A 26607-nucleotide genomic window follows, 5' to 3' on the forward strand; every position below is an offset into this window, starting at 1 on the left:
ATCTGGCTGCCCTCTGATCCATATTGTTTGTAATTGGTTGAAGGAAAAAGTATTTGGTTAAACTACCAGAACAGCGACATTGTCACAGGCAACTCGTTGGCAGATTCTTAGAAGTACACCTCCGAAAGAAATGTACAAGTCACCGCTGTCATTTTAAACTACAAGAATCTTTGGAAGCATGAACTTGACAAACTCAGACATACAAGGGTGTCACAGGATAACTCATTTCACGTTAGGTTATGAGCACAGAGAGAATCAAAAGCTGTTCAGACGTGCTTCGTGCTAATTTGATTAAAACTTGGCTGGCTTTACCGTGGCGACAGTATAAAAAAACTAACTTCTCCGGGAAAGTTACGGTTTTCGCTGTAGAATGAACGTCGATATTGGTCTAGCATCCCGGAAATTCTGTTTTAAACACCGAAAATTAATCTCATACTGATAACGGGCAATTGAATGTTATTTTGATGAGTGTCATGAAGTACTCATTTACCTTTAAGAGAGCAACTAGTATTTCGTATTTGACGAAATGTAGAACTAGACTCCAGCTGTTAGTTTATCAGGTGAATACATACATTATGTGTGTCTTTTATAACACGTTCCACGTAACCATTTCGTTTGAAATTTACACCCTGTTATTACGACACAAAATGTTCTTGTCATCGGTTATTCGCACGAATATTCAAGGGTATTTTGCTCATGAGAGACCTAGCTCCTGCTCCAAAACGTTACTGATTAGAAGTCACGTGAAAGATTGAATGACTGTATCTACAAGTTAAAAGCAAATTGTGAACTGCTGAGCTCATGGATTCATTTCAGCAGTCGCTTGTCACTTGCCTTTGCTGGTCTAGAAATTTTTCCAGCTTTCACATTACAAGATCAATGCAGTCAAACATTTCGGCTCTTAGTACTTTCCTCTGTACAATTAGTTTACGAAAGTATACACGTATGTAAATCATACGCATCATAGTGAACTACCTCCAAGTCGTATATAAGAAATGCTTGAGTTAAGTACCTGTAGTAAAACGAGATGGACATCAAATTTCTTCTATATGAAATGCTGGCCGCAGACAGCGTTCCTGAAAAAAAAAAGAAACATTATTAAATTTTCATCGAACACGAATGATAAAATTTATGACAAACACGAAATTTAATTTGCGGAAGTCGCCTCGTAAAGGGGATGAACGAGTCTCGGCGATAATGAACGGACTGCAGAGGTTCCAGAATGTGTAAATGCGCTTAATCAGATCAGTAAAAAGTGCCAGTAGAACACTTGCTGAAAAGTCGCGGTATTTGAACACTGCTGCCCAGTTAAAAGGACCTTTCCCGACTGCACTTCTGCGTGAGAGGTGGTTACTTTGTCGCGATAACACAGTTATCAACGACTGTTACATAACAATCTAGCTGCGTAGACAGTACCGCCAGTTAACTACCGTATTTTGATCACAGCGCAGTCATGTAAAATCAAGCGCACGTTTTCTCCGAAAATTAACATGTAAATTGAATAGAATTGAAGCTGCCTCGAGTTTGTCAGTGAACTATTTCGTCGAGATTGTATTACACAGGTAGTGCCAGCCAAATCCTCACGGCATGTGGAGGAACCTATATAGAGTATTAGGCATTCCGAACCTATTGTCAGAGCTGTTATTTCAGGCGATACGATGTCTAGAATGAGGAAAGAGCTTGGGGCGTGTATCTACAAACAGCGCTTGTTTCGCAAAAACTGCCTGCCGCATCCACTTAAGTGACGGTATCACTCAACGACAATGTTATTTCACTTGGCCGTTGTCGGAAATACGCGGTGACGCTATGGTAATCAAGTCAGTGATGATTAAATACGTGTCGCAGTCGCATTGTCAATGATTTCAAGTCGGTTGTGCGTGTACTATCAACCCCGATTACGTGCTGACTCTCAATGAGCCGACCGAAACGCCCTCACTTCCAGGTGCAATAATACAGTGGTCGACGAATGCCTTTAAGAAAAAGAAAACAGGAAACAATACGTAACAAGTACACCGTGGAGTGACTACAGTTTACAATTCGTGACTAAGACGGAGTACTACTCGTTACAGGAACCTACATCCAAGTACTTATTAATGTAGTGGTTGGAAAACAGAGAAAGCTGTCTCAACAGGCGTCGCTCTAATTTAAAGAAATTTATCGTCGTATAGAAACATACGAAAAGCTATGTCGTTCAAACCACACAGCGCTGTCCAAGGCTTTCGAAGAAGAATTACAACGAAGAGAATACGGAGACGATGATGGTGATGGTGACGATTATGATGACTGGTCGTGAGGTACGATACTCACCAGCAGTCACATGTCGACTCTGCAGTCTGTACTGGAACGCTGTTGCGAGCGTAAGTTGCTGCTATAATGTATAAATTGTTAACGTCAATAATGAATATTTCCGCTCATTAGAGATCCTTACCTCAAATGTTTCAGTTTAGGATTCTCAACCTTCCGTGAAAGCATTTGCCCCTAAAGGTCTGGGATACCTTCTGTATCTTCAAAAAATAAGAAGTGAGCAATGTATCACCACCACCATTAGAATTCGGAGTCACCGTCCTAGCTATAGCGTGATAACTTCATACCTAACCCACTATCATATTACGAAAAAATACTTCAGATCATCTTGTTGCCTACTTTTTTCTTTATTTACATGCTTGCAATGAAATGGTTTAAGTACTATTTTCTTTGAACAATTATTGTTTCTTGGCCAATCATATTTCTTTTCTAACGCCCATTGCGTGGTGAAAAGTTCTGAAGTTGTTTCCAAGCAATTTTTGTTTCTGCCAAAAAATAACCCTTCCCCTGACAAAAGATGTGTTAAATGACGAGGCGTCAAGAGTCAGTTAACCAATATATTGTATAGTGGGCTCCAGTGCAATACGCTATAGTTACAAGCAGATTTGTTGCAGCTACAACAAACAGCAGACGCCACGCTGTTGCACAAGCCCGCTAGGCGGTAAGTACATCAATTTGCAGTAGCGTGACAAGTTTATTCTTGGCCCGTTTCAGAAGCGCCAGCACGGGCCGGCGTTTATGTGGGTGCAGCTACGAAAAGACGTTCTTCCAGGCGCCATTCAACGCTATCGGAGGATGAGACCGCATGGAGTCGTGGTATGGAATCCTCAGGACCATGAGCTTTCAGTAGTTAATACTTCCTTGAGACAACTGGCTCATCAAATTAATTTATATAGCAGTGACAATCAGGTATTTATTCGCTATGCCCCAGAACTCGTTCACACAGTTAAACTGCCACGTAACGTGGGACGCATTCTGCAGCCGTAAGCAGCGGGCACTCAATTTAGCTGCAACTTCAGTGTAAACAAGACCATCAGCCCGATTTAGGAAACTACGGAGGCCTAAATCTCAATGGCAGGACTGGAATTTGAAGCCCGAGCCTACCAAATACGAGTTCAATTTCTCAATCAACCCGTCTCTTCGTCCTGTAAGTGCTTCGGACCTGAGAGCCAACTGACCAGGTAGACTGTTCGAAAATATTTAAGGTATTGCGATGAGGAAAGGGAACAGAGGTGGAATGAAAGGTATGATTTGCCAATTATCCCAAACTATGGCACTAATGCATTCAAAAACGAAAGACTCGGAGGGCCATAGACACGGGTTCCCAGCTAGATGCCGTGTTTCTTGACTTCCGCAAGGCGTTCGATACAGTTCCTCACAGTCGTTTAATGAACAAAGTAAGAGCATATGGACTATCAGACCAATTGTGTGATTGGATTGAAGAGTTCCTAGATAACAGAACGCTGCATGTCATTCTCAATGGAGAGAAGTCTTCCGAAGTAAGAGTGATTTCAGGTGTGCCGCAGGGGAGTGTCATAGGACAGTTGCTATTCACAATCTACATAAATGACCTTGTGGATAACATCGGAAGTTCACCGAGGCTTTTTGCAGATGATGCTGTGGTGTAGGGAATGGCAATTGAATCTCAATGTAGACAAGTGTAATGTTCTGCGAATACATAGAAAGAAAGATCCTTTATCATTTAGCTACAATATAGCAGGTCAGTAACTGGAAGCAGTTAATTCCATAAATGGTCTGGGAGTAGGCATTAGGAGTGATTTAAAATGAAATGATCATATAAAGTTGATCGTCGGTAAAGCAGATGCCAGACAGATTCATTGGAAGAATCCTAAGGAAATGCAATCCGAAAACAAAGGAAGTAGGTTACAGTACGCTTGTTCGCCCACTGCTTTAATACTGCTCAGCAGTGTGGGATCCGTGCCAGATAGGGTTGATAGAAAAGAGAGAGAGAGAGAGAGAGAGAGAGAGAGAGAGAGAGAGAGAGAGAGAGAGAGAGAAGATCCAACGGGGAGCAGCGCGCTTCGTTACAGGATCATTTAGTAATCGCGAAAGCGTTACGGAGGTGATAGATAAACTCCAGTGGAAGACTCTGCATGTGAGACGCTCAGTAGCTCGGTACGGGCTTTTGTTGAAGTTTCGAGAACATACCTTCACCGAAGAGTCAAGCAGTATATTGCTCCCTCCTACGTATATCTCGCGAAGAGACCATGAGGATAAAATCAGAGAGATTAGAGCCCACACAGAAGCATACCGACAATTCTTCTTTCCACGAACAAAACGAGACGAATAGAAGGGAGAACCGATATAGGTACTCAGGGTACCCTCCGCCACACACCGTCGGGTGGTTTGCGGAGTATGGATGTAGATGTAGATGTAGACTGTCACTGGAAACGCCAGAACAAGTAACGATCTTAGCACTCGCACAAACATTTGGTCAGGTGCTCTGGTATTGTTCTGCCGTACGAATATAAAAAAAAAACTTTTCATCAATTCTAATGTGTGAAGTGATTAATCCTGCTGCTATGAAATATAGCAGTTACGTGTCGTTTCAGACTGTCCACGTGTTCTGTGAATGGAGCGAGCACTTTATGTTACATCACATTTTGTGTAGTAGTCAGCAGAATATAGCGTGTCTCAAAAAATCTATTCCCTTTTAACCCGGAGAGGCGACCCGCCCGCCTGACATATTTTGAAGCCGACAACTTGGGGGCGTGGCTCAGGGCGGGGAATCGGCAGCGGAGGACATTCAAAGGCGGGCGGGTGTCGCTTGTTAGCGGTAGGCAGTGTCCTTGCCGCGTCTAGGCCTCGGTGGCGCCCGAATCGATACGCCAGAGCCCGCACGCACTGTGTCGTTCACCTCGCTGGCATGCCGCACGCACGCAATATGGATGAGACACCAATCCACTAGTGGCCCTTCCGCACTACTGCCTTTAATAGCTCCTGCTATTGCACTGCCGCTCACGCAACGTCTGGAGAGTGGGAGGTTAAAGGGTTTTTAATGCGTAATCTCACACTTGTCAGAAGAACGAGAAACTATCTGTAGCAAAAAACTTATGGTATTCTGATACCACAGAATTACGCTGCTCGCCGTATCACAAAAAAAAAAGATTAGTGAGACGAATAAGGAAAATACTAACATCATTCGGAGTGCTGTACCAGGAAACTGATTGGTTCTAGGTGCCAATAAAGTTTTTATGCGTTCGTTCTTGTAACGAAGAAACCATCAGAAACCAGCTACTGTTAATGTCATGCATGTACAAAACTTGCGCCATTACTAGTTTCGAACCGAAAGGTTCATCTCCAGACGGCTGTGAAGTTTACGTTACATTTGTATTTGTTTACATTAGTTGGTGGTGGTGGTGGTGGTTAGTGTTTAACGTCCCGTCGACAACGAGGTCATTAGAGACGGAGCGCAAGCTCGGGTTGGGAAGGAAATCGGCCGTGCCCTTTCAAAGGAACCATCCCGGGATTTGCCAGAGACGATTTAGGGAAATCACGGAAAACCTAAATCAGGATGGCTGGAGACGGGATTGAACCGTCGTCCTCCCGAATGCGAGTCCAGTGTGCTAACCACTGCGCCACCTCGCTCGGTGTTTACATTAGTTGACTGGTTTGTTCTCAACATCTAATGTAAACAACAATGTCATCTAAACGCTAACAGTCGTCTGAAGGTTAATATGTCGGCTCGAAATCGGTAACGGCGCTACTTGTGCACATGAATGGCATCATTAACAGTGGCTGATTGCTGGTGGTTCTCTCCAACGCTGAACTTGCATTGTGCACACAGTCACGATCTTGAAAATGAAAGTTTTCGATGAAATATCGGAAAGAAAGTTTTCGTTGGAAGTGCCATAAAGAATGAAGCATTAAGTTTTGTGGTAACAGAAGAACAGAAATAATGAATAAACAGGTTTTTATGTAATAAAACTGTACTCCACGAAAGCCACTTATATCTTAAATTTTGGCACTCCAGCGAGAAGCACAGCTTGGCACGAAGACGATGTGCCATCTCCTAATGCATCTTTGAAAGACTTTCTCCACAACTTGGCACTTGGCTCAAGTCTAAGGACAACAACCAAGTACACAATAGCACTGAAAACACGTTTTGTGAAGTGGCACTTCGTTTTTAATTTCTACTCTTCACTTCGTTCCCACACGGAAGAGTGGGGTATTACATTAGCGCCCGCTGGACCAACGTAGACTGTAATAGACCATTCCGCCTACGAACCAGCCCGCTAGTCCTTCGCAGAAGCTTGCCTAGCCGCATTTCTTCCGGCAACGTTTACTGCAGTAGCAACGAATTGATACGTCGAGCTGCTCATGCCTACCATCAAGGAAGGAACTATTATAAATACTTATTTAGGAAAAACATAACGTAGCCAGGGAACGACTGGCTAATATTTTTTTACTCCAAGGCAGAGGTGAAAACTACTATCCTGCATAACGACCGTGGAGGTTTTAGTCAGTTGCTACTCGAGGAAATTAATCTGGAAAGGTTTTCAAGTCAATGTTTATGTATCACTTTTCCATCAATAGTCATATTTGGAAGCTACTAGTGTGGAAGCCTGCACTCAAGACAGGAAACTTGAGTTGAATTTTCTAATATTTTAGGCTGTCCTTAGCCATCACTTTACCGCATTCTGCCCGAAGGCTGGAATGCATTACAGTAACTGCGCAAGGAAATTACAACTTAGGATGTTTAAGGGATACTACTGACTTTTTCTGTTGGATTTAGAGACGCCTGTAACTAAGTTTCATTAGGTATTATCTGCATGTTCAATACATTAAGCGGTCAGTACTAACAGAGTTCGTCGTCGGCCGCCTGCGCGCATCTGCTCGTGATGCCTACAGCCGGCGTAGGGAAAATGTTTGTGTTCTTTTCTGGGCGAATCTATTTGTTTTCTCCCACAACTGGAGTATCACATAAGTGTTTCACACTTCACTGCAGCGTTCAGGCGATGCCGCAAGCTGCTCGCAAGATTAACGGGTTACTATCATAAATGAGAGAAATGAGTTATGGACCAGAGCCATCTGTGTCAGACTTTTGACTCCCGTCTAACAAACGACCCGGAAATAGCCGACACATCATTAGCTGGTAGACTGAGGAAGTAGTACGGGGAAGCACAGACTGCGTGCGTTTTTTGAACGTTAGAATCATATTCGGGGAGATTATGTAAACAGCGGATACTTGGGGGTTTGGCCACATATGCGTGTAGACAACGTCTAACAGAATATTAAACCGTTAACTACTATGCAGTCCGTACTTAACACGTGTCGGACTCAATACTTGTCAGCATCCAGCAATAAACCGTAAGGCCGGTACAGTTTTAATCCTGCACTGTATTTGAGGATTTCTCGTGTCAGACAGTGATTCGGACAGCCCGCCCAGGCTGAGTATCGATATGGAGCGAAGGTCGGGGCGTCTGTCCAGCACAGCCGCGCTCGCTCCCGCCGCCTCAGGCAGACGGCGTGCGCCTGTCCACTGACGTGACACGCCGTAAATACCGCTGCCCGCGGCTCTCGATATTCTCTGAAGCCTTCAATACGTGCCATTGACGAGTGACTGGCCTTGCCTGTATTTACGTTTTTTTATTCTGATCGCTCACTGGACAGTTTGCGCACGCATACGTTGTCTTTCACTACGCTTCGGACTGCTTCTGGCTAGTCGTTCACTTCGTGAGCTCTGCCGTCGTCGACAACAATAACCGCCTGTTTGTTCCGGATCTCCGTGTCGCCGCCAACGCGAGTGATCAGAAACTGTTCTACCTGAACCGAGGGCAGAAAATAAAATAATAGACATGAATCGCTCGTGTAGCAAGTCTTACACTGGGCATTGTGTCACATTTGCCCGTTAGTTCCAGATGTTCAGCTGCTAGTCAGTCAGTCCACATTCTCGTGGCATATACAACTGATCAAAAAATTTTTTGCCGTCGAAGTTCTGATTTTTTTTATATCCATAAAAGCACTGCATTTCAACCATTATTTTGTACAATTTCACAACAATCCCTCTTATATCTAATATTCATTTAAGATTGAAACTTTGTCACAGAACTGAGGGCAATGTGTTAACACCTAACTGCAGAAATCAAAGGAAAGTGTTTAAGAATCACAATGTATTCGACGAAGCTAGTAGCCGCTTTCAGACAGGTATTGGCAAGCAGTTATATTTTTAGTAAATTAGTTCACTACGGTTTGGGACAACGTTTCTAGAGTCCCCAGGCTTACAGCTATCTGGAAGTTCTTCCAACTCTCTTCAGCTAGTTCAGTCTTGTGGCCTCTACATAGTGCATGAATTTCCATCACCTCTCTTCTCCCTCTCCTCGCCCCCCTTGATCTATTACACAGACGAACAAAAAAAATTTAATTTACACTATCGCGAGACTACACAGGTAAAAAAATATCACTTTGGTCCTGTCACTCTAGACAGAATACAAAAGCCTGTTATGTAAACATTCTTAGTCCCCTGGCATACCACATATGAAATACTCTTCGTGAGATCAGTAAGGTAGACAAACTGAAAAAGGGCGAAATTATACGTTCTTTGCCACTTTAGGTAATTGTTTAAATGTTATTTTTGTCATTTATCTATTGTTAAAAGCCAGGCTGATATTCTCTGCCTGCCATCCAAATGGCGTCGATATGCACATACTTGCGAAACTTCAAAAAATAAAATATCGGGAGAGTCAGCTTTAAAAATCAAGAGCTAAGAATGATCAAAAACCGCAGCTCATTCTCGCTATAGTGCAGAGAAATGATCTGCGTCTCCCTATGACGTTGTGAAGTTCTGTAACAGTTATAAAAACACGAAGATACTGTAACTACCCAAAACGTTGATTCCCTATCATTTATCTGGGGCGTAAGCCTGGTACTCTGTGCTACGTTGGGAAGCTGACACCAGTGGAACCCCTCTTGGAAGTCAGGCAGATATAATAAGCTACTCTATTTTTTGGGTCGTATTATTATAAACAGTAAGAAGCACGGTACAAATTCGCATCACCTTTGTTACTATCTTTAACTGAAATAGAAATTTTGAAAGATTGGCCATTTTATAAGATTTTTTTAGCTTTTTCGTCATTTTTCCTATAATTACGACAGGTTTCGCTGCACTGCTATCCGGGAAAACTTTCGTGAACAGCTGGCTCGCCGGTTAGCGCAACTGATAGGCAAATATGTTCTAAAACAAACGAAGTAAGCATTCAGCAGCTTACCAACCCCGTAACTCACTTTTAACACCGAATTTCAGATTTTTATTGCGATTCACAAATGTAACGTTTTCTTTATGCTTTTGTTTCCACATCAAAAACCGTTATATTTTACGCCATAATGAAAAACAAACTATCAAATCAAAACGCTACGAATATGACGAATAAGATACACGTGGAACAAACGCTTACACAAAAATAAAGCCTTTCAGGGATACAGGTGACAAAATTACACACATTACCACCCACTCTAATGATTTATACCAATTATAGAAACGTTTAATAAGCGACTTCACTTGAGCACAATGACAAGACCCAAGCCCAGACAGAGCGAAACACTGAGCAGTATAAGTGGACTTTCTATAGAAGCACGGGAGAGTGGAAAAATTGCAATCCATGTGTAGGTCGCAGGCGACTTCCTAATTTCTATGAACCTCGATACACACATCAATTAAAAACGACTAATTACTAAAGGACTTCCGACCATTGGCCAAAAGACTGAAATGGCGGCTTTTCGAAACGAATTTCTTACGATTTGGCAATTATTAGCTAAAAATCCGGAGACGTAATGAAATAATCGGGAGGCGCGAGAGGAAGTGGCAAATTAGGAGTGTCCCGATTAAGTTGTGAAAAATGGCAGGTACATATAAATGAAATTTAGAAGTTATTGGTTAAATATTGTGAAGTATGAAGTTAAATATGATAGCTTCGGTTACATGAATTTTAATTATCCGTTTTTTCTGCATTTAGATCAATCGGTTAGGCAAATACTGTGCCGTCAGAAAATTCTTAGTTCTGGACAGTTTATCGTCAACCGACATCTCCAAATCTAACATATTACGATCTAAAGAAGTCTCTTTCTGTCAGACCAAATGGCCTCGTATGCACGCTGTTTCTATGCGGGCTGAACTATGGTCTGTCGACAACATTCCTACATTAGGTGGATGCCCTCAACAGCGCGGCCGGAGTGTCGTCATCAAAGGAAATCATACTGAATATAACTTTGCAAAATGCCTTCCAAGAGATCTTACATGAAAATTTATTTTCAGTTCTCTTAATACCCACTACTCTGCAGTGAGCCGAAGTGCCCTATTTTTCGTGGAAACTAAGCGAACAACTGCACCACACAGATGTCACTGTGAAGATAGATACACTTTAAAAAGGACAATTTTCGCGGAGCTGTTTTAACAGGCTGATATCTGTATGTCTAATCCCTATCATCAGTCTCTCCGTTCATTTCCAGCGGTCCACGTCCAACTTCTCTTAAGAATTTGAAAGAAATGTTAGCCTTGTTCTATAAGAACATTTCTTCCACTTACAGGATCGCAGAGGCTATTTCAGGATCCCGCTTAGCTACCTCATCCGTGATGGGAAATACGTTAGCATGAGTACGATTATCGTAACAACGAGGTTATTAGAGTGGTAGTGAAAGCTCAGATTGGGTACTGGAAAGCGAACGCTGAGGCCACAGTGGTCGCCTTAACTGATTTTGTAAAGAAAACCAAACGTCTAGTGGCTGGAATCCCGGAAGTAGGTTTACACGTTTCTGGTTCCGGCAAATCCGCATGCCATTTTCGACGCGTCATTAATCCATCTCACTGCGAATCCAATGAGAGAATCAGATAGAGCAACAGAAAATTAGACTGTTTGAAAGGGAAGGATCCTGCTAATAAGCTAGTTTTAAAACGTTCTCTCCCTATAAGAAGGGGAAAATATTATTCAATTAACAAGAGAGCTTCAGAACGAGAGGCAAACGTTAGCTTTGAGACAGATGTTCAAATATTGGTCTGGCTGCTATTCTTTTGTCAGCGAAAGAATTTTAGTGAATTTGTAGTAGCTGGGTGCTGTGGAGTGTGCACCGATTTGATATTTCCTGAGAAATTAGAAGTGTGTGCCAGACGGAGACTCGAAACTTGCAAATTGTGAGGTTCTTGTGGAACTGAAGCTGTGAATGCGAATCTGAGTTGCTTTAGTGCCTATGACATCTGTAACCTAATTTTGTCAGTCGTATTGAGAAGCTATGAAGAAAGTGAGCGTTACACTCTCCCGCATTGTGGGTCGTTGCCAATGGAAGCTAACGCGCGCGCGCTCTCTCTCTCTCTCTCTCTCTCTCTCTCTCTCTCTCTCTCTCTCACACACACACACACACACACACACACACACACACACACACCTCGAATGAAATACTTGCAGAATTCCTAATTAAGATTACACATTCTCGTCAGAAGACTCTTTGGAAACCATTTAGGGTAGATTTTGCTCCACTTACTGTTTACCGACCGCAACTCTGCTACACACAGACATGGCACACTGGCAAACACGGAGTAGCAAGAGGAGAATTACTGCCACTTACGATGATCTGCCTACATGAGCGCGGAAACACGAACCGTGGCTGCCAGCACAGATGCTACCAAATTGTTGCCGTTTCTGTACGCAGCTGCTTCCATTTTAACAGCTAACTATCAAAAGAGACGCGAGTTAGAACCATAATCAACAAATCTTCGCGAAATTCACTTAAGTTCTCTCGCTGACTTAACAACTGATTGTCGCTCTTCCCCTCTCTCCAGTTTCTTAAAGTTGTCCACCTGATGCAGATAGAATTTAGAAAGTGTCTTACCAGCAGAATCTTTTTTTTTTGTTTTTTACAACAGTGCGTCTATGTACTCCCTTTTGACTACCTCGTTGAATTCATTCTTTAACAAAATCTTCCTACAGTGACATGGGTCGTAACGAAGCGTTCAGTATTTTATCACTAACTTTTTCGCTAAATATAGATGTTGTCAGTATCTCAGAGTGATCCAGCTGCTTCCAGTATCTGCGAAAGTGATTAGCCAACTACCTTATTTCCTCTATTTTGTAAAGTTTCACGAACTGTCGCCGCTAAAAGTTATCACACCGTCGCGGCACCACAGAAAAACTTCCCCGCTATCGCACTTTCTAAACAAACGAAACGTGTTGTCCGTTTCGTATTCAGCTAGAACAAATGCATTTCAACAGAGATTGTCCGTGATGAAAGGGGACGTTCTCTAAACTAACGCCAACTGGAAAATTACTAACTTAATGACTAGTATCCTAACAAACATCCTGAAAGCACAATGTCTAATTTGTTTCGTAAATTAGCTCGTATCACTCCAATACTATCGCCCAAGATTTGATGCTTCCCTTTAAAGTGTGTGTGTGTCAGTCACACACTAACTTCAAACACACGTGTGTTTAAGATTTTTGGACACTTTCAGTCGCTAGTGTAGGTAACAATTTACGATTTACAATTAGGAAAGGCTGTTCCCTTTAAAAGAAACTTTAGCTCGACTAGTATGGGCAATTGGAAGGTTTGTTTTCCATGGCAATGCTATCGAAGACGCGCGGTAGTGGAGAGCGGCGATGCGCAGCAACTGACGCGCGCCTGCTTTTTGATGGGTGGATGTAGTCCACTACACAGCCTCGTCCGAGTCACGAACGAGAATCAATACACGTGGCGCCAGCCAGAATCTACCAAGCGGCCGCATTAAATGCGCCCGAGTTAAGCTGCTGATCTCAGTATTATCTCGATCTGGCGAGACGACTTACGCTGTGAGACGATACATACCTCTGGTTATTGAAGCACGCTGCTGTTTACTTAGATGTATCATAGGATTACTTTGTACGTATGTAGACTAGGATCCCTCTAAAACGGCAAGGAGCTACCACGTGCATTTTACGTTACCGTTAACCGGTTGCAAAACGAAAATAGAATGAAAACTAGAGTTCCAAATGCATCCCACTTTATGCAAAACGTTCGAGGTTAACTAAAGAAGAATATTCGAAGCAGCGTCGTCAAATTCAAAAGCTTTAAGCAGGTTTTCAGTCTAAGTTCTGCATTACAGTTTCCTCTAAGCCCTAAGCCGGAAGACATGGGAACATCGTTAATCCGGTGATTGGAAATTCTCGTCGGAATTTATTTCGTGTGAACGCCCACTATTTTTAATGAAACTTTCTCCGTTGCCAGTTCTGAAAGGGTTAGTGAAATATTTGTGTTGACTGCTGCAGGCTCTAGAAATGTCACCGAAAATATTTGCACGCTCAGCTACGCCCACAACCACTTTTTCTCCCTCACGTTATGCAGTGTAAGCTTGAAGCACCGATGGGCACGCTCTTTTTCCTTTGACGTAGCCAGTATTGTGTAACATTAATCTCTTCAAAATAAAACTGACTGGCAGGTTCCCTGGACCGTCTGTAAGTAGAATCAAACCAGATATTTATTATTTGAAACGAATTAGATTTTTGTATTGCCGCTGGTCGAATAGATAACTAGGAACGGCATTTTATTTTTATAGATTATATACCTTTTCTCGTTTTGCAACTATTTTTAGACGAAATACTTTTGCAAGCGTAAAGAATCAATGTAACTTCGAAAATTTCAGTTTGATAGTGAAAGTAACACTGACTAACATTTTGCAGCCCATCAAATTAGCGTTTCTGCGCAATTTTTATGGTGAATCTTACAGAAAAAGTAGTAAATAATTTGTAGCACAGAATTTCAGATGACTCCAAGCATACAGAGAGCGGAGAAAGGAGGGAATGGGCGAGCAGTTGTTACATAGTGCAGACGCACTGTAACAGGGAGAGACATGAAAACAAGCCGCGCGGGATTAGCCGGGCGCTCTGAGGCGCCTGCAGTCATGGACTGTGCGACTGGTCCCAGCGGAGGTTCGAGTCCTCCCTCGGGCGCGGGGAGTGCGCGTGCGCGCGTGCGTCCTTAGGATAATTTAGGTTAAGTAGTGTGTAACCTTAGGGACTGATGACCTTAGCAGTTAAGTCCCATAAGATTTCACACACATTTGAATATGAAAACGAGATAGATGGAATAGTGAACTGTTTATTATTTCGACAGTAATCGCCATAACTTAATACATTTAACTCACTGTGAGACAAAACGGTCTCAGTTGCCTACGGAACCATGATTTTACCCAGTCGTGCACCGTTTCGTCCAAAGAAATAGACGGCCACGAATGTCTCTTCAGGGATCCAAAAATTATGGGAAGTGAATGGGACTGTGCGGAGGATGCCTAAGGGCTTCCCAGCGCACTCTACACAACTTTGGCGACACGCGGATGGGCCCACATGTTGCCAACGTTGTTCCGACTGGCTGTCATTTGCAGGTTTGAACTCTGATCAATGTGCATTTCATTTTGGCTGGTTTTTTTTTGCGGCCATCAACTCAAACAATCTCTTGGACATTTAAAACCATTGGATGGAATGTCACGTAGCTTGTCAATTCTTGCCGAATTAACATGATGTTGTTGTCTTCACTCCCAAGACTGGTTTTGCTGCAGCTCTCCATGCTACTCTATCCTGTGCAAGCTTCATCTCCCAGTACCTCCTGCAGCCTACATCCTTCTGAATCTGCTTAGTGTATTCATCTCTTGGTCTCCCTCTACGATTTTTACCCTCCACGCTACCCTCCAGTACTAAACTGGTGATCCCTTGATGCCTCAGAATATGTCCTACCAACCGATCCCTTCTTTTAGTCAAGTTATGCCACAAACTTCTCCCCAATCCTATTCAATACCTCCTCATTAGTTATGTGATCTACCCATCTAATCTTCAGCATTCTTCTGTAGCACCACATTTCGAAAGCTTCTATTCTCTTCTTGTCTAAGCTACTTATCGTCCACGTTTCACTTCCATACATGGCTACACTCCATACAAATACTTTCAGAAACGACTTCCTGACATTTAAATCTATACTCGATGTTAACAAATTTCTCTTCTTCAGAAACACTTTCCTTGCCATTGCCAGTCTACATTTTATACCCTCTCTACTTCGACCATCGTCAGTTATTTTGCTCCCCAAATAACAAAACTCCTTTACTACTTTAAGTGTCTCATTTCCTAATCTAATTCCCTCAGCATCAACCGACTTAATTCCACTACATTCCATTATCCTCGTTTTGCTTTTGTTGATGTTCATCTTATACCCTCGTTTCAAGACACTGTCCATTCCGTTCAACTGCTCTTCCTAGTCCTTTGCTGCCTCTGACAGAATTACAATGTCATCGGCGAGCCTCAAAGTTTTTATTTATTCTCCATGGATTTTAATACCTACTCCGAATTTCTCTTTTGTTTCCTTTACTGCTTGCTCAATATACAGATTGAATAACATCGGGGATAGGCTACAACCCTGTCTCACTCCCTTCTCAACCACTTCTTCCCTTTCATGCCCCTCGACTCTTACAACCGCCATCTGCTTTCTGTACCTACTGTAAATAGCCTTTCGCTCCCTGTATTTTACCCCTGCCACCTTCAGAATTTGTAAGAGTATTCCAATCAACATTGTCAAAAGCTTTCTCTAAGTCTACAAATGCTAGAAACGTAGGTTTGCCTTTCCTTAATCTTTCTTCTAATTTAAGTCGTAAGGTCAGTATTGCCTCACGTGTTCCAACATATTTAACTCATATTAACGTATCTTAAGCTAAATTTACAAGTCGAAAAGATATTTAAGTCAATATCACTAGTGATACTTCAAATGTACATTTAAAGAAATAGTTTCGATCAGTGGAATTTTTTACTTCGACGAAGTACTTAATACTTTTTCAGTAGGTCGCTCCCCTTGTGAGGTAACGGGCGAATTGTGGCGTGAAAATATTCTAAGTTGGGTGTTGGCGTGGCCGCACGGACCGTTCGGCGGGCCGACCACGTGGTGCCGGACGTTGGCCGAAGGAAGAGGGGTCCAGTCCCATCGCGTGGCTGGGAACTCCATGTTGACGCTGTGACGAAGACGGTGCTTTGTGTCTATGAAGGAGGTGTCTATGCCGGGAGTGCCAAAGACGGCGGACTTTGTGAAACCTTAATGTCAGACATTTCACAGTTCGTATAGAAATTAATAGTAGCCATAGGAATCATGATACCTCAAAAAGAAATATGTACATTACCATTATTTGCACGACGATTCTGATGGTGTAATCAGATTTTCACTATCTTTATTAATTTAAAGTTTAGTATCTGACAATTATACAAGCAAGACGCAGCAACGAATTTCCAAAATCTAAACGATTCCGTCGATTGACGTGTCTTTAGAAAGCTATTAGTGTCTACCTAAATTGATATGAATTACAGGCATGTAACTTGAATGGTACATGAGTTATTGGAGGTCAAAGTGGCCCATTACTATCGATCGTGTCAGGCTTTAAGTATTCCACGGATACACGAATAAACTGTAGCAGCATGCTTATAAATATATTTATTCGCCTATGTCTTTGTTTATATTCGATATATACTATTCATGAAGAAATTGTTTAAATATTTACTGTGTTTTGGAAAGCACAGACTTTAGGCTACTGGCTATCTTCTGTTCTATTCCTTTGATGTAAGTTTGTTTGAACTATTTGTTTATTTAATAATAGGTGTTGGAGCGTGTCTATGGTCCAGTCGTCGGAATATTTAATTTCAAGTTATTTAAATGTAAATCCAGTATTTCGAATGTGTTTCAAAATGTTAGAGAGTGTGCGTTGGCTTGGAGACATGACGGAAGCGGTATCGCCAATCACAGCGCTCGTTACTAAGAGAGGCGACTACCGAAGTGAATGGAGCGGGAGTTCTGGACAGGGCGGCGCGAGAGAGTACGGAACAGCGCACGGAGAGTCCGGGACGATACGGCGCGCGGCGCGACGGACGCACAGTCGGCCGACAGGCTTGGACAGTGGAGCAGTTTGGGCGTGGTCGCGGAGGATAGAAATATTTCTGAGTGCCGACCTGCGTTCTTGTGTTATTTCCGTGGCTTCTGCAGTGAAGACTTAGTATGCGTTCAGAAGTGAATATCTCGCGCGCTATGTTGCTGTTCATAACTAATTACGTGAAGTAGGAATCTATTGTTTCCCTGTTATTCAACCTATATTTTATTTAATTGCTGAACCATCGACACCAATAGGTGTTTTGCAGAAACACACCGCATTCTCAAAAGGACTTCTACTATTGTACTCATCATTTAAAGTCGTTAAAATAGTACATGCAGATTTTATTTAATTGCAATCTCATTTATAAATTTATATGTTACATTCATAATTCGCAATTGCCGAGTGATAGAAACCTTCGACCATTCGAGTCATGTGTGTGTTCTTATCGTATACTGTAGACTCGGCAGTATTTGGCCTGTAATATGGCAACTACGTATCCCAGCCCCTAGACAACGAAATCAGTAAAAACTATTAATATTGCAACTCTGAGTCGGAGGGTACGTAGTTGAGGGCCACCACACCATCATTTCGCCTTTTTTTAAAGGAAAGCCTGCACCCTTGCGAGATTAAAATTTTCCTACTGCACTTTATTCTTTTAGGCCATTAACCTGGTAGTCGCCTTTCCATTCTCTGCATCCTTCGTTCTCTTCATTTCGGAGGAATTAAAGTAGAATTGTTTCTGGCTAATATTCCAGGATGATCGTTTTCAGAAGCGATTTGCAACTTTGTCGTTCTTATGTTCGCTCTACAGACATCTTAATAGATATTTCATCCTACTCTCTAATAAGTTTATAAACCTACCCACTTCAGAGGAACTTCAGATGTTTTTGATCATACGAACGTGCTGCATAGAGCATGGTGCAGCATACAGCTATTAGCTAATTTCACTGACAAGCCATTAAACATCCTTTGTACGGTCCCGATCTCCCCGTATACGAAACCTTCTGGCAGATTAAAACTGTGTGCCGGACCGAGACTCGAACTCGGGACCTTTGCCTTTCGCGGGCAAGTGCTCTACTAACTGAGCTACCCAAGCACAACTCACGCCCCGTCCTCACAGCTTTACTTCTGCCAGTACCTCATCTCCCCGTATACGATTTACATGTTTTTGGCGCCCTAAAGAAAGGCATTTGTGGCTGTACTTGCTTCGGATAATTCCGTAGGCAACCGAAAACATTTTGGCATGAAGGCATTGACCGTCTTGCTTCTGTGGGATAAATGTATTGAATTATGGCGATTACTTTTAAAATAAACTGTAATTTTCCATCTGTTTCGCTTTCATTTTAACGATATATTGAACAGGCCTACAAGGAAAATTGCAAACGTGCAGAGCAGTGATCATCAACCAGCACCATTAAGAGCACTACAAACTAAGGGATATCACTGAATGAAGATAGACACCTAATAGATACCTTTCTACTACTGCGCCATGATCTAAGAAAAGTTCGTATGGTCAAAAAAATTTGAAGTTTGGTTAGAGCGGAGTTCAAGGAAGAAATGAGTTCTATTACCTAATTTCGTCTTACGAGACAATAGAACGGCAAAGTTTCAAATCACTTTTGGAAACTGTCCTTGTGGAATTTTTCCCGAGAACAATGCTACCACAGTTATTCTCAAGCAATGAGAATAACGGATGCACAGAACAGATGAGCAGCGACTACAAGATCACTGGCCGAAAGAATCTAATGCAGTAGGAAAATCAAACTCAGAAGGGGTGACGTATTAACGAATAATCAGTACTAATTGCTCTATCGAAGTTAATAGTTTCACTGGACCATACAAACACCAACAAATTGCTTATGTATCTGTTTTTTTTCAGTGAAGTACCACTACTGCTACTGGCTTTCTTGCATCTTGTTTCGATGTAAGTGTAACTTTCAATAAATGTAGAATTCGACACGAATAACTGGCAAGCGACGTGACTTATCAATCAGCCAACCGCTTGTTGTACAAGCAACAGTGTGAAGCAATGGCCACAGAAATACCAAGCCGAAATTAAATTCACACTGGACAGAGTTCAAAACTGCAAAAGACAGCCGGTGACTCACTTGAGCTCGACCGCTACGCTTCTATAATATCCAGGGAGGACAGTTACGTATCGAAGTGAGCACACTGTAAACGTTCAGCGCCCTATGTTCTATTACATTCAACCAACGATTGATGAGTAAATTCAGCAATCGCTCACTCTGAAGAAGTTACGCCGTCACGTATCAAGTGACAGCTCATTATCAGCTAGTGTGCCTTCCTGTTCGTGTACACCCTCAGGTGACTAAAGTCATCTGATAGCTATGTGCACACATGCAGAAGGCGGTTGTATCGCGTACACTGTGTATGAAGAGCTGTGTATTCGCCGAGCTATCATTTGTACTCAGTTGATTGACGTGGGAAGGCTTCCGACGCGTTTATGGGCGCACGACGGGAATTCAAAAATGGTTCAAATGGCTCTGAGCACTATGGGACTTAACAGCTGAGGTTATCAGTCCCCTAGAACTTAGACCTACTTAAACCTAACTAACCTAAGGACATCACACACATCCATGCCCGAGGCAGGATTGGAACCTGCGACCGTAGCGGTCGCGCGGTTCCACTGAAGCGCCTAGAACCGCTCGGCCACATCGGCCGGCTTCTGGACTACATGTTCGCAAACAACGATGGAATTTTTATGGCTAACAATGCGCCATGTCACCGGGCCACATTTACTCGCGCATGGTTTGAAGAACATTCTAAATAACGCGAGCAAATGATTTGGCCACCCAGACCGCCAGATATGAATCCCATCCAACATTCGTGCGACATAATGGAGGGGTAGTTCGTGCACAAAATCCTGCACTACCAACACATTCGGAATTATGGACGGCTATTACACAGTTGAGAGCGACAGCATTTAACCTAAATCTAACACAGTTTTTAGTACACATTCAGCGTAACGTAATAGGTATGAAATGTGAAAACCTCCGAATCCCAGCATCACCATAGTCTCAAACAAAAACTAAACTTTGTAGAGGCGCCTAACATTACTAGCAGTAAGTTATTCGATATGACAAGCACCTAGCCGCTGGCAAACAGAACTCAAAGACGTTCTACATCTTGACACTCCACGAGTTGAATTCTTTGTAGATTTTTGATGTAGATTAAGGCGTCTGGCGGCCCTGTAAGCAAGAGGGGGGGGGGGGGGGGAATTGACAGATTAAAACTGTGGGCCGAATGGGACTCTTAACATGAAAATTCCGCATTTTGCAGGCAAATGCTCTGCGGACTGAGCGAAACTCGCGAACCCGCCTTCACAGAGTAGCTTCCGCTTGTCCCTCTTTTCCTCTCCAAATTTTCCGATTAAGTTACGTGAAGGCCTGAACTGGCACGTTTACATTGTGTCGCACGGGGACTCAGATGGAGAAAGAAAAACAGAGGGCCGGCATGCGCGCTCGATACGGCGGCTGCAGCGGCCGCAGCACGCCTCCGATGAGCCGCGGCCGGCCCACAATCGATACGCCCGCCTCGGGGGAAAACACGGCCGGCTCTCCGCTTTACGAGCGACACAACCGGTTCGCGGCTTACCTAACCCGAAGGCATTGCTGCCAGCATCGCACAGATACGGGCCCTCGCTGCCAAACCTGTTTCGGCCGCCGGTTCAATGAACCTGCAGGCACACCTCTCGCTGACTCATTCGGCGACTCAGTGCGCTCCCAATTCGGTAAACGCAGCCGAGAAATGAAACCAAGACGTGGAGGGATCAGTTGTTGGCCGATCCTGAACAACTCTCACCAGATCTGGAAGCTAGGGGGATACTAGTGCTAAAGAAATGTGTGTTTTTAAATTTTGCAAGCACGTTCACATTTGCAGCTGTGTGTGTCTTTCTCCCGAACTTAGTCTTGGATGGTGGTGGTTCAGTTCGATGCTGATAATATAAAGAAGCGCTTAGCCACGTATTCCGCTGGTTCATAAAACAACTGTTTTCACTTGGGAAAGATCTATTTCTGTTTCGGGTTTACTACCAACAGTGAAGATATAGTTATTATTGGAACTGATTCCTTGTGAGTCCGTAATGGGATTCACCATGTCCGAATTCGACCTCGCTGACCCAGTAACGACTCGACTAGAGTTTAAACCGAAATAACATTTATTCACGTAAAGCTTCCTGGCAGATTGAAATTGACTGTCGGACAGACCCGAACTCGAGACTTTTACCTCTCGTGATCAAGTGCTCTACCAACGGGGCTACCCAAACACGACTCACGACCTGTCCCCACTTCCACCAGTACCTAATTTCCTACCTCCGTTGCCCGCGACAGGCGAAGGTCCCGAATTCGAATCTAGGCTCGGCACACAATTTAAATCCGAAAGGAAGTTAATATTGGTGCACACACTACTGCAGGGCGAAAACCTCATTCTGAAATGGTTCACAATTGCTGGAAGAACCTTCCATTAATTACACGACTTCCGAAACTCTCCTTCCTCGTGTTCCAAAAAATGATTTAGTATGTTCGCTACTAGAGGGCTACATGTTAAACACAACTTCTGCACTACATACTACGGAAGGAGATTGTTAGTGACCATTTCGAATCAGATCCGTAGAGGATAGAAATTCTTCATACGGAAATGTTAATGCCATGATACGACGTTCTTTCTTTACGAATCACATTACTTTTGGTAGCCGCGATTTAATGACCACACCCTGCGCATCCCAGCAACATGAGAGGCAGACTGCCCTTTGCAGATTCCTCCCGCGAACTCTGACCTCGACCTTTTCTCTCATTTCCCGGTAAGCACATTAGGTATTGATCGCTCAAATTCCTCCCATTCCTGGTTAGTTACTGCGGACGATTGCGGCGCCAACCAGGTTAATTTTCACATGTCAGTGCTTTTATATTTACGCCGCTGGACAATGAAGTCTTCGACGTCCACACTAAAATATAGGGAAGACTGTTAGAAAATTGAACTTTTACCATAGTCCGAGGAAAATGTACTTTTTATGATTAAACTGACAATCATGAGTAGCGTTGCGTAAGTAGTAAGGGAGAGAATTTTCGTTTCCTATTACTAGATACTGTGGATGGGTACCGCGGGAAAATTTACTTAACATAGATATTTGATATCAAATACCATATTTCAATGTTGGGTTAGCTTTCCTCGTTCCTTACTAGCTTGACAAGTGTAACTACGTTTTCCAGCATTCTGTTTGTACTTTACCGAAAATTTGGCAGAGCTTTTAGTGTAACGTTAGTTAGAATCTCGTCCCCGTCGAATACAACGCAAGTATGTGAGCGATGCCCCAGATATTCGCTGTTTGGCCAAGCTCTATTCGCCGACTAGATATACTACTACGTCGAATTTGCCTTTAAAAGTTTCGGTCTGACACTCGGCACTGAGGCCAGTATGTTTGGGACAAATTCATGCTCAATTAGCGTAAATTCAGGAACTTAAGATGAATTGCGAGTATCTGAGCGTCAACTGCTGAATAACTGTTTCCCAACGGTATCAGACCATCGATTGGACTTCTCTCTCAACTGCAACCACGAGATCTACACAACGCATATGGAATTATAGCTAGTTTGGAGTCCACTAAGGATGGAAGGAAATATATACTGAAGAATTTGGTAAACAGCTAGTTAACGGCACGGAGTTTAGCCGCTGGCGCCGGCCGCGGTGGCCGAGCGGTTCTAGGCGCTCCAGCCCGGAACCGCGCTGCTGCTACGGTCGCAGGTTCGAATCCTGCCTCGGGCATGGATGTGTGTGGTGTCCTTAGGTTTAAGTAGTTGTAAGTCAAGGGGACTGATGACCGCAGATGTTGAGTCCCATAGTGCTCAGAGCCGTTTGAACCATATTAGCCGCTGGCCGTATCCATACAGCTCTACGTTAGAAGAGCCCGAAAATGATCAAGGCACAACGAACTACATACATTTTCAAACCTGTAAGTGAATCTAAGCGTGATACGAAAGAAAGAACACAAATGTGATTCAGCAGAACCCTGCACAGACGTCCAACGCCTATGGGTGACACTTCTGGAATTCCCGTAATACACTCATGTGATATTAGAGCTATCAAAGGAAGTTGTACCTCAGTACTGTTTCAATAGCAAAACGATTATGTTGACGCAGTATTAAGATTTTCTCTAAACGTGACAGTCAATTGTACACACTTTTAGTCTACAGCAGTCGATCGTTTCACACGCTTATGCTAATGCTCGTTACGCATTTTTACCCACAGAACAGAACTCTAAATAAGTCGATAAATTGACTGTTGCATGTCAACGTGGATACGCTTGACGTAACACGTCACTGCACTATTGCTTAGATTGCCTGCAACAGAAATTGACGCAGAGGACTTCAGTTTATTAACACGTTGCTCCTCACACACTGCGAACTGCCAGATTTATTTCCCCCGCACAGATGCACCGCAAAGCTCGGCAGATACGGTGCAGTCCCGAACACGAGAGGAGCCACAAACACTGGTGTCGTGCCCATTTCACGGATGTGTCTTTAGAGACTAACCAGTAAACCCCTGCTTCTTTAATGAATTTAACTGCCAAATGCAAAACAGCTTCAAATTTCTTATTCTTTAAAAATCTGTTAATGTTTCAAATATTTGACCTTAAACATGGAAGCGAGAAAAGGTTTGGAAGATATCTGAAATTATATATAAAATCTGTTTAAAGTCTGTCAGTGCTCTCATTCTCAAATACTGGATGAATATAGCGAGTATTTGTGCGTTCTGCGTTACGCTGCCTGAAGATACAGTTTCTAACTGCAATACCCTTCTCTTACTGTGTTAACCTGTAACTTACGACTAATGAGTAGAACATGACAGCATTTCGTCAATAGTTGTCTGAAATACTGAACCAATTTTTTTGACCCTGGAAAACGTTAGATGGGCAACTTTCAACTGATTTGGTTACCGTGTCTCTGGTTTGTCTCTTATGGTTAGTAATATAGATTGTTTCAGTCTGTTGATCTTCATTGTAAATGTTACAATTGTGCCAATACTGCGAAGCACCGATACGACAGCTTCAGTATTCTTGTCTCTAGCGACACTGAAGTAGCACTCACAAGGGAACCTCCCCATCGCACCCCCCTCATATTAAGTTGTAAGTTGGCACAGTGGATAGGGCTTGAAAAACTGAACACAGATCAATCATGAAAACAGGAACAAGTTATATGGAACTATGAAAAAATATACGAACTGAATACTCCATGTTCAAGATATGCAACATCCAAGATGGTTTGAGCTCGGGAGCACCCTGAACCCGTGGTTAGCGTGAGCAGCTGCGCAGCTATAGGTCCTTCGTTCAAGTCTTCCCTCGAGTGAAAAGTTTAATTTTTTATGTGGTGTCACCGCCAGACACCACACTTGCTAGGTGGTAGCTTAAATCGGCCGCGGTCCATTAGTACATGTCGGACCCGCGTGTCGCCACTGTCAGGATCGCAGACCGAGCGCCACCACAAGGCAGGTCTCGAGAGACGTACGAGCACTCGCCCCAGTTGTACGACGACGTTGCTAGCGACTACACTGACGAAGCCTTTCTCTCATTTGCCGAGAGACAGTTAGAATAGCCTTCAGCTAAGTTAATGGCTACGACCTAGCAAGGCGTCATTAACCATTTGTAACGTTGCATGTACCTCAAGATAGAGTCTCACTTGTATCATCCAGAATGCTGTATACCAAAGGACAATAATAAAGTTAAGTGTTCTAGTAGCTACGTTCTTTTCTTTATCACATTCCTTACGAATCCTGTTCCAGACTTAACGCCAGACGGCGTGAGTTGACGCGTGCCCTTTCGGCTACTTCACTGTGGACTGGCTGCCTTAACAGTCCACTACATTTTATTTTCAGACAGTTATTATCTGTCCGTCCGTCCAACCGATGCGATCACCTTTTTGGGAGTGATTATCACATCCACAAGAAAACCTACATCGGGCAAGGTAGAAGAATCTTTTCACCCATTCGCCAAGTGTACTAGTTAGGTGGGTCGACCACATATTCCTGTCATGTGACGCACATTCCGTCACCAGTATCGTATAGAATATGCCAGACGTGTTTTCCTGTGGAGTAATCGGTTGACCTATGACCATGCGATCAAATCCTTTCGGTTCCCATTGGAGAGCCACGTCCTTTCGTCTGCTAATCGCACGGGTTTGCGGTGCGGTCGCAAAATACAGACACTAAACTTATCACAGTGAACTGAGACGTCAATGAACGGACAGATCATAATTTTGCGAAAATAAGGAAAGTAAACTTTTCACTCGAGGGAAGACTTGAACCAAGGACCTCTCGTTCCGCAGCTGTTCACGCTAACCACGGGACCACGGCGCTCCCGAGCTCACACACTCCTTCATGTTGCCTATCTTGCGCATGGACTACTCAGTTTGTATTTTTGCTTATTTTTTTCTTAGTTCCACACAACTTCTTCCTGTTTTCTCGATTGATCTGTGTTCAGTTTTTCAAGGCCTATCCACTGTGCCAACTTATAACTAAATCTGATGGGGGGTGCGATGGGGAGGTTCCCTTGTCAGTGCGTGTTTTCCAGGGATATTGTGACGGCTGCGGTCAAATTGAACGGCTCCCTGCTGCGGTAAATGTGGCTTGTTCGTGAAACATCTGACAATGCCCGACCACGCATGACTGGGCTAGTAGATAAATAGCTGCAACGTACCACGTGTCTAGCCCGCCCTCCGAATGTAAATCCGATGGAATTCGTAAGACCGAAAGATTGTCGACCTCGTCACATGAGCTGCTCTCTGTGATGGAAGTCGTCACTGCGTGCTATGCTGAATGGTCAGAGCCACTGAATGGGCCGTTGCTAATTCTGTATTGCCACGCCGAATTATCACAACCAGTACTAACTTTCTGTATGCCACTCATACAGGGGCGTCACACACTGCTTTTGCCCTGAAACGCTACGCCCTGTACTTCGAGACAGATGAGTATGTTGGAACGGCATTTTTGTGCAAATATCGCCGTGCGTTATGTTTCCTCGATTTGAAAGACTCTGATGCACGTGCGTCGTTTCAACAGCTGCGGATTAGGCACATACGGTAGCTTAGTGATTGTCCGTCAGGTTTCGGAGTTGGTGTCCAGCAAGGACGAGCCAGCTGAGGGGTTACGAGGGCAGCGCGGCTTGGCGTGGTATCGACTGGGGCGCGGAGGCGTCGCGTGCCGCCAGCTTCATTTGCATGGCCCGAGCCCGTCTCAGAATAGCCACCACAGCTTTCTTCCTCTGACCTCCAATTCCTTTCCTTCGTTATGCTACGTCTACACTTCATATTTGCTGCGAGTCTCACAGTCGTTAACGCTTTCTACTGAATCAGTAATACGCCACAGTTTTCTAAGTAATACATAAGCAACATTGTCTCACACTGTGTTGCTTCGACATC

At 43.5% G+C, this 26607-nt stretch overlaps 1 protein-coding gene across 4 annotated transcripts in view; it reads right to left on the minus strand.

Annotated features, from left to right (window-relative positions):
• Nucleotides 1-26607, minus strand: part of LOC126248628 (plasma membrane calcium-transporting ATPase 2) — a 401953-nt gene that overhangs the window by 303921 nt on the left and 71425 nt on the right. For all 4 annotated transcript variants that reach the window (XM_049949802.1, XM_049949801.1, XM_049949800.1 and 1 more), the window contains exon 2: nt 1013-1076. The gene's annotated coding sequence lies outside the window, so the exon portion shown is untranslated. The remainder of the gene's footprint in view (nt 1-1012; nt 1077-26607) is intronic.

This window comes from Schistocerca nitens, chromosome 3 (assembly GCF_023898315.1).
Source record: "Schistocerca nitens isolate TAMUIC-IGC-003100 chromosome 3, iqSchNite1.1, whole genome shotgun sequence".
In the NCBI taxonomy this organism is placed as follows: domain Eukaryota; kingdom Metazoa; phylum Arthropoda; class Insecta; order Orthoptera; family Acrididae; genus Schistocerca; species Schistocerca nitens.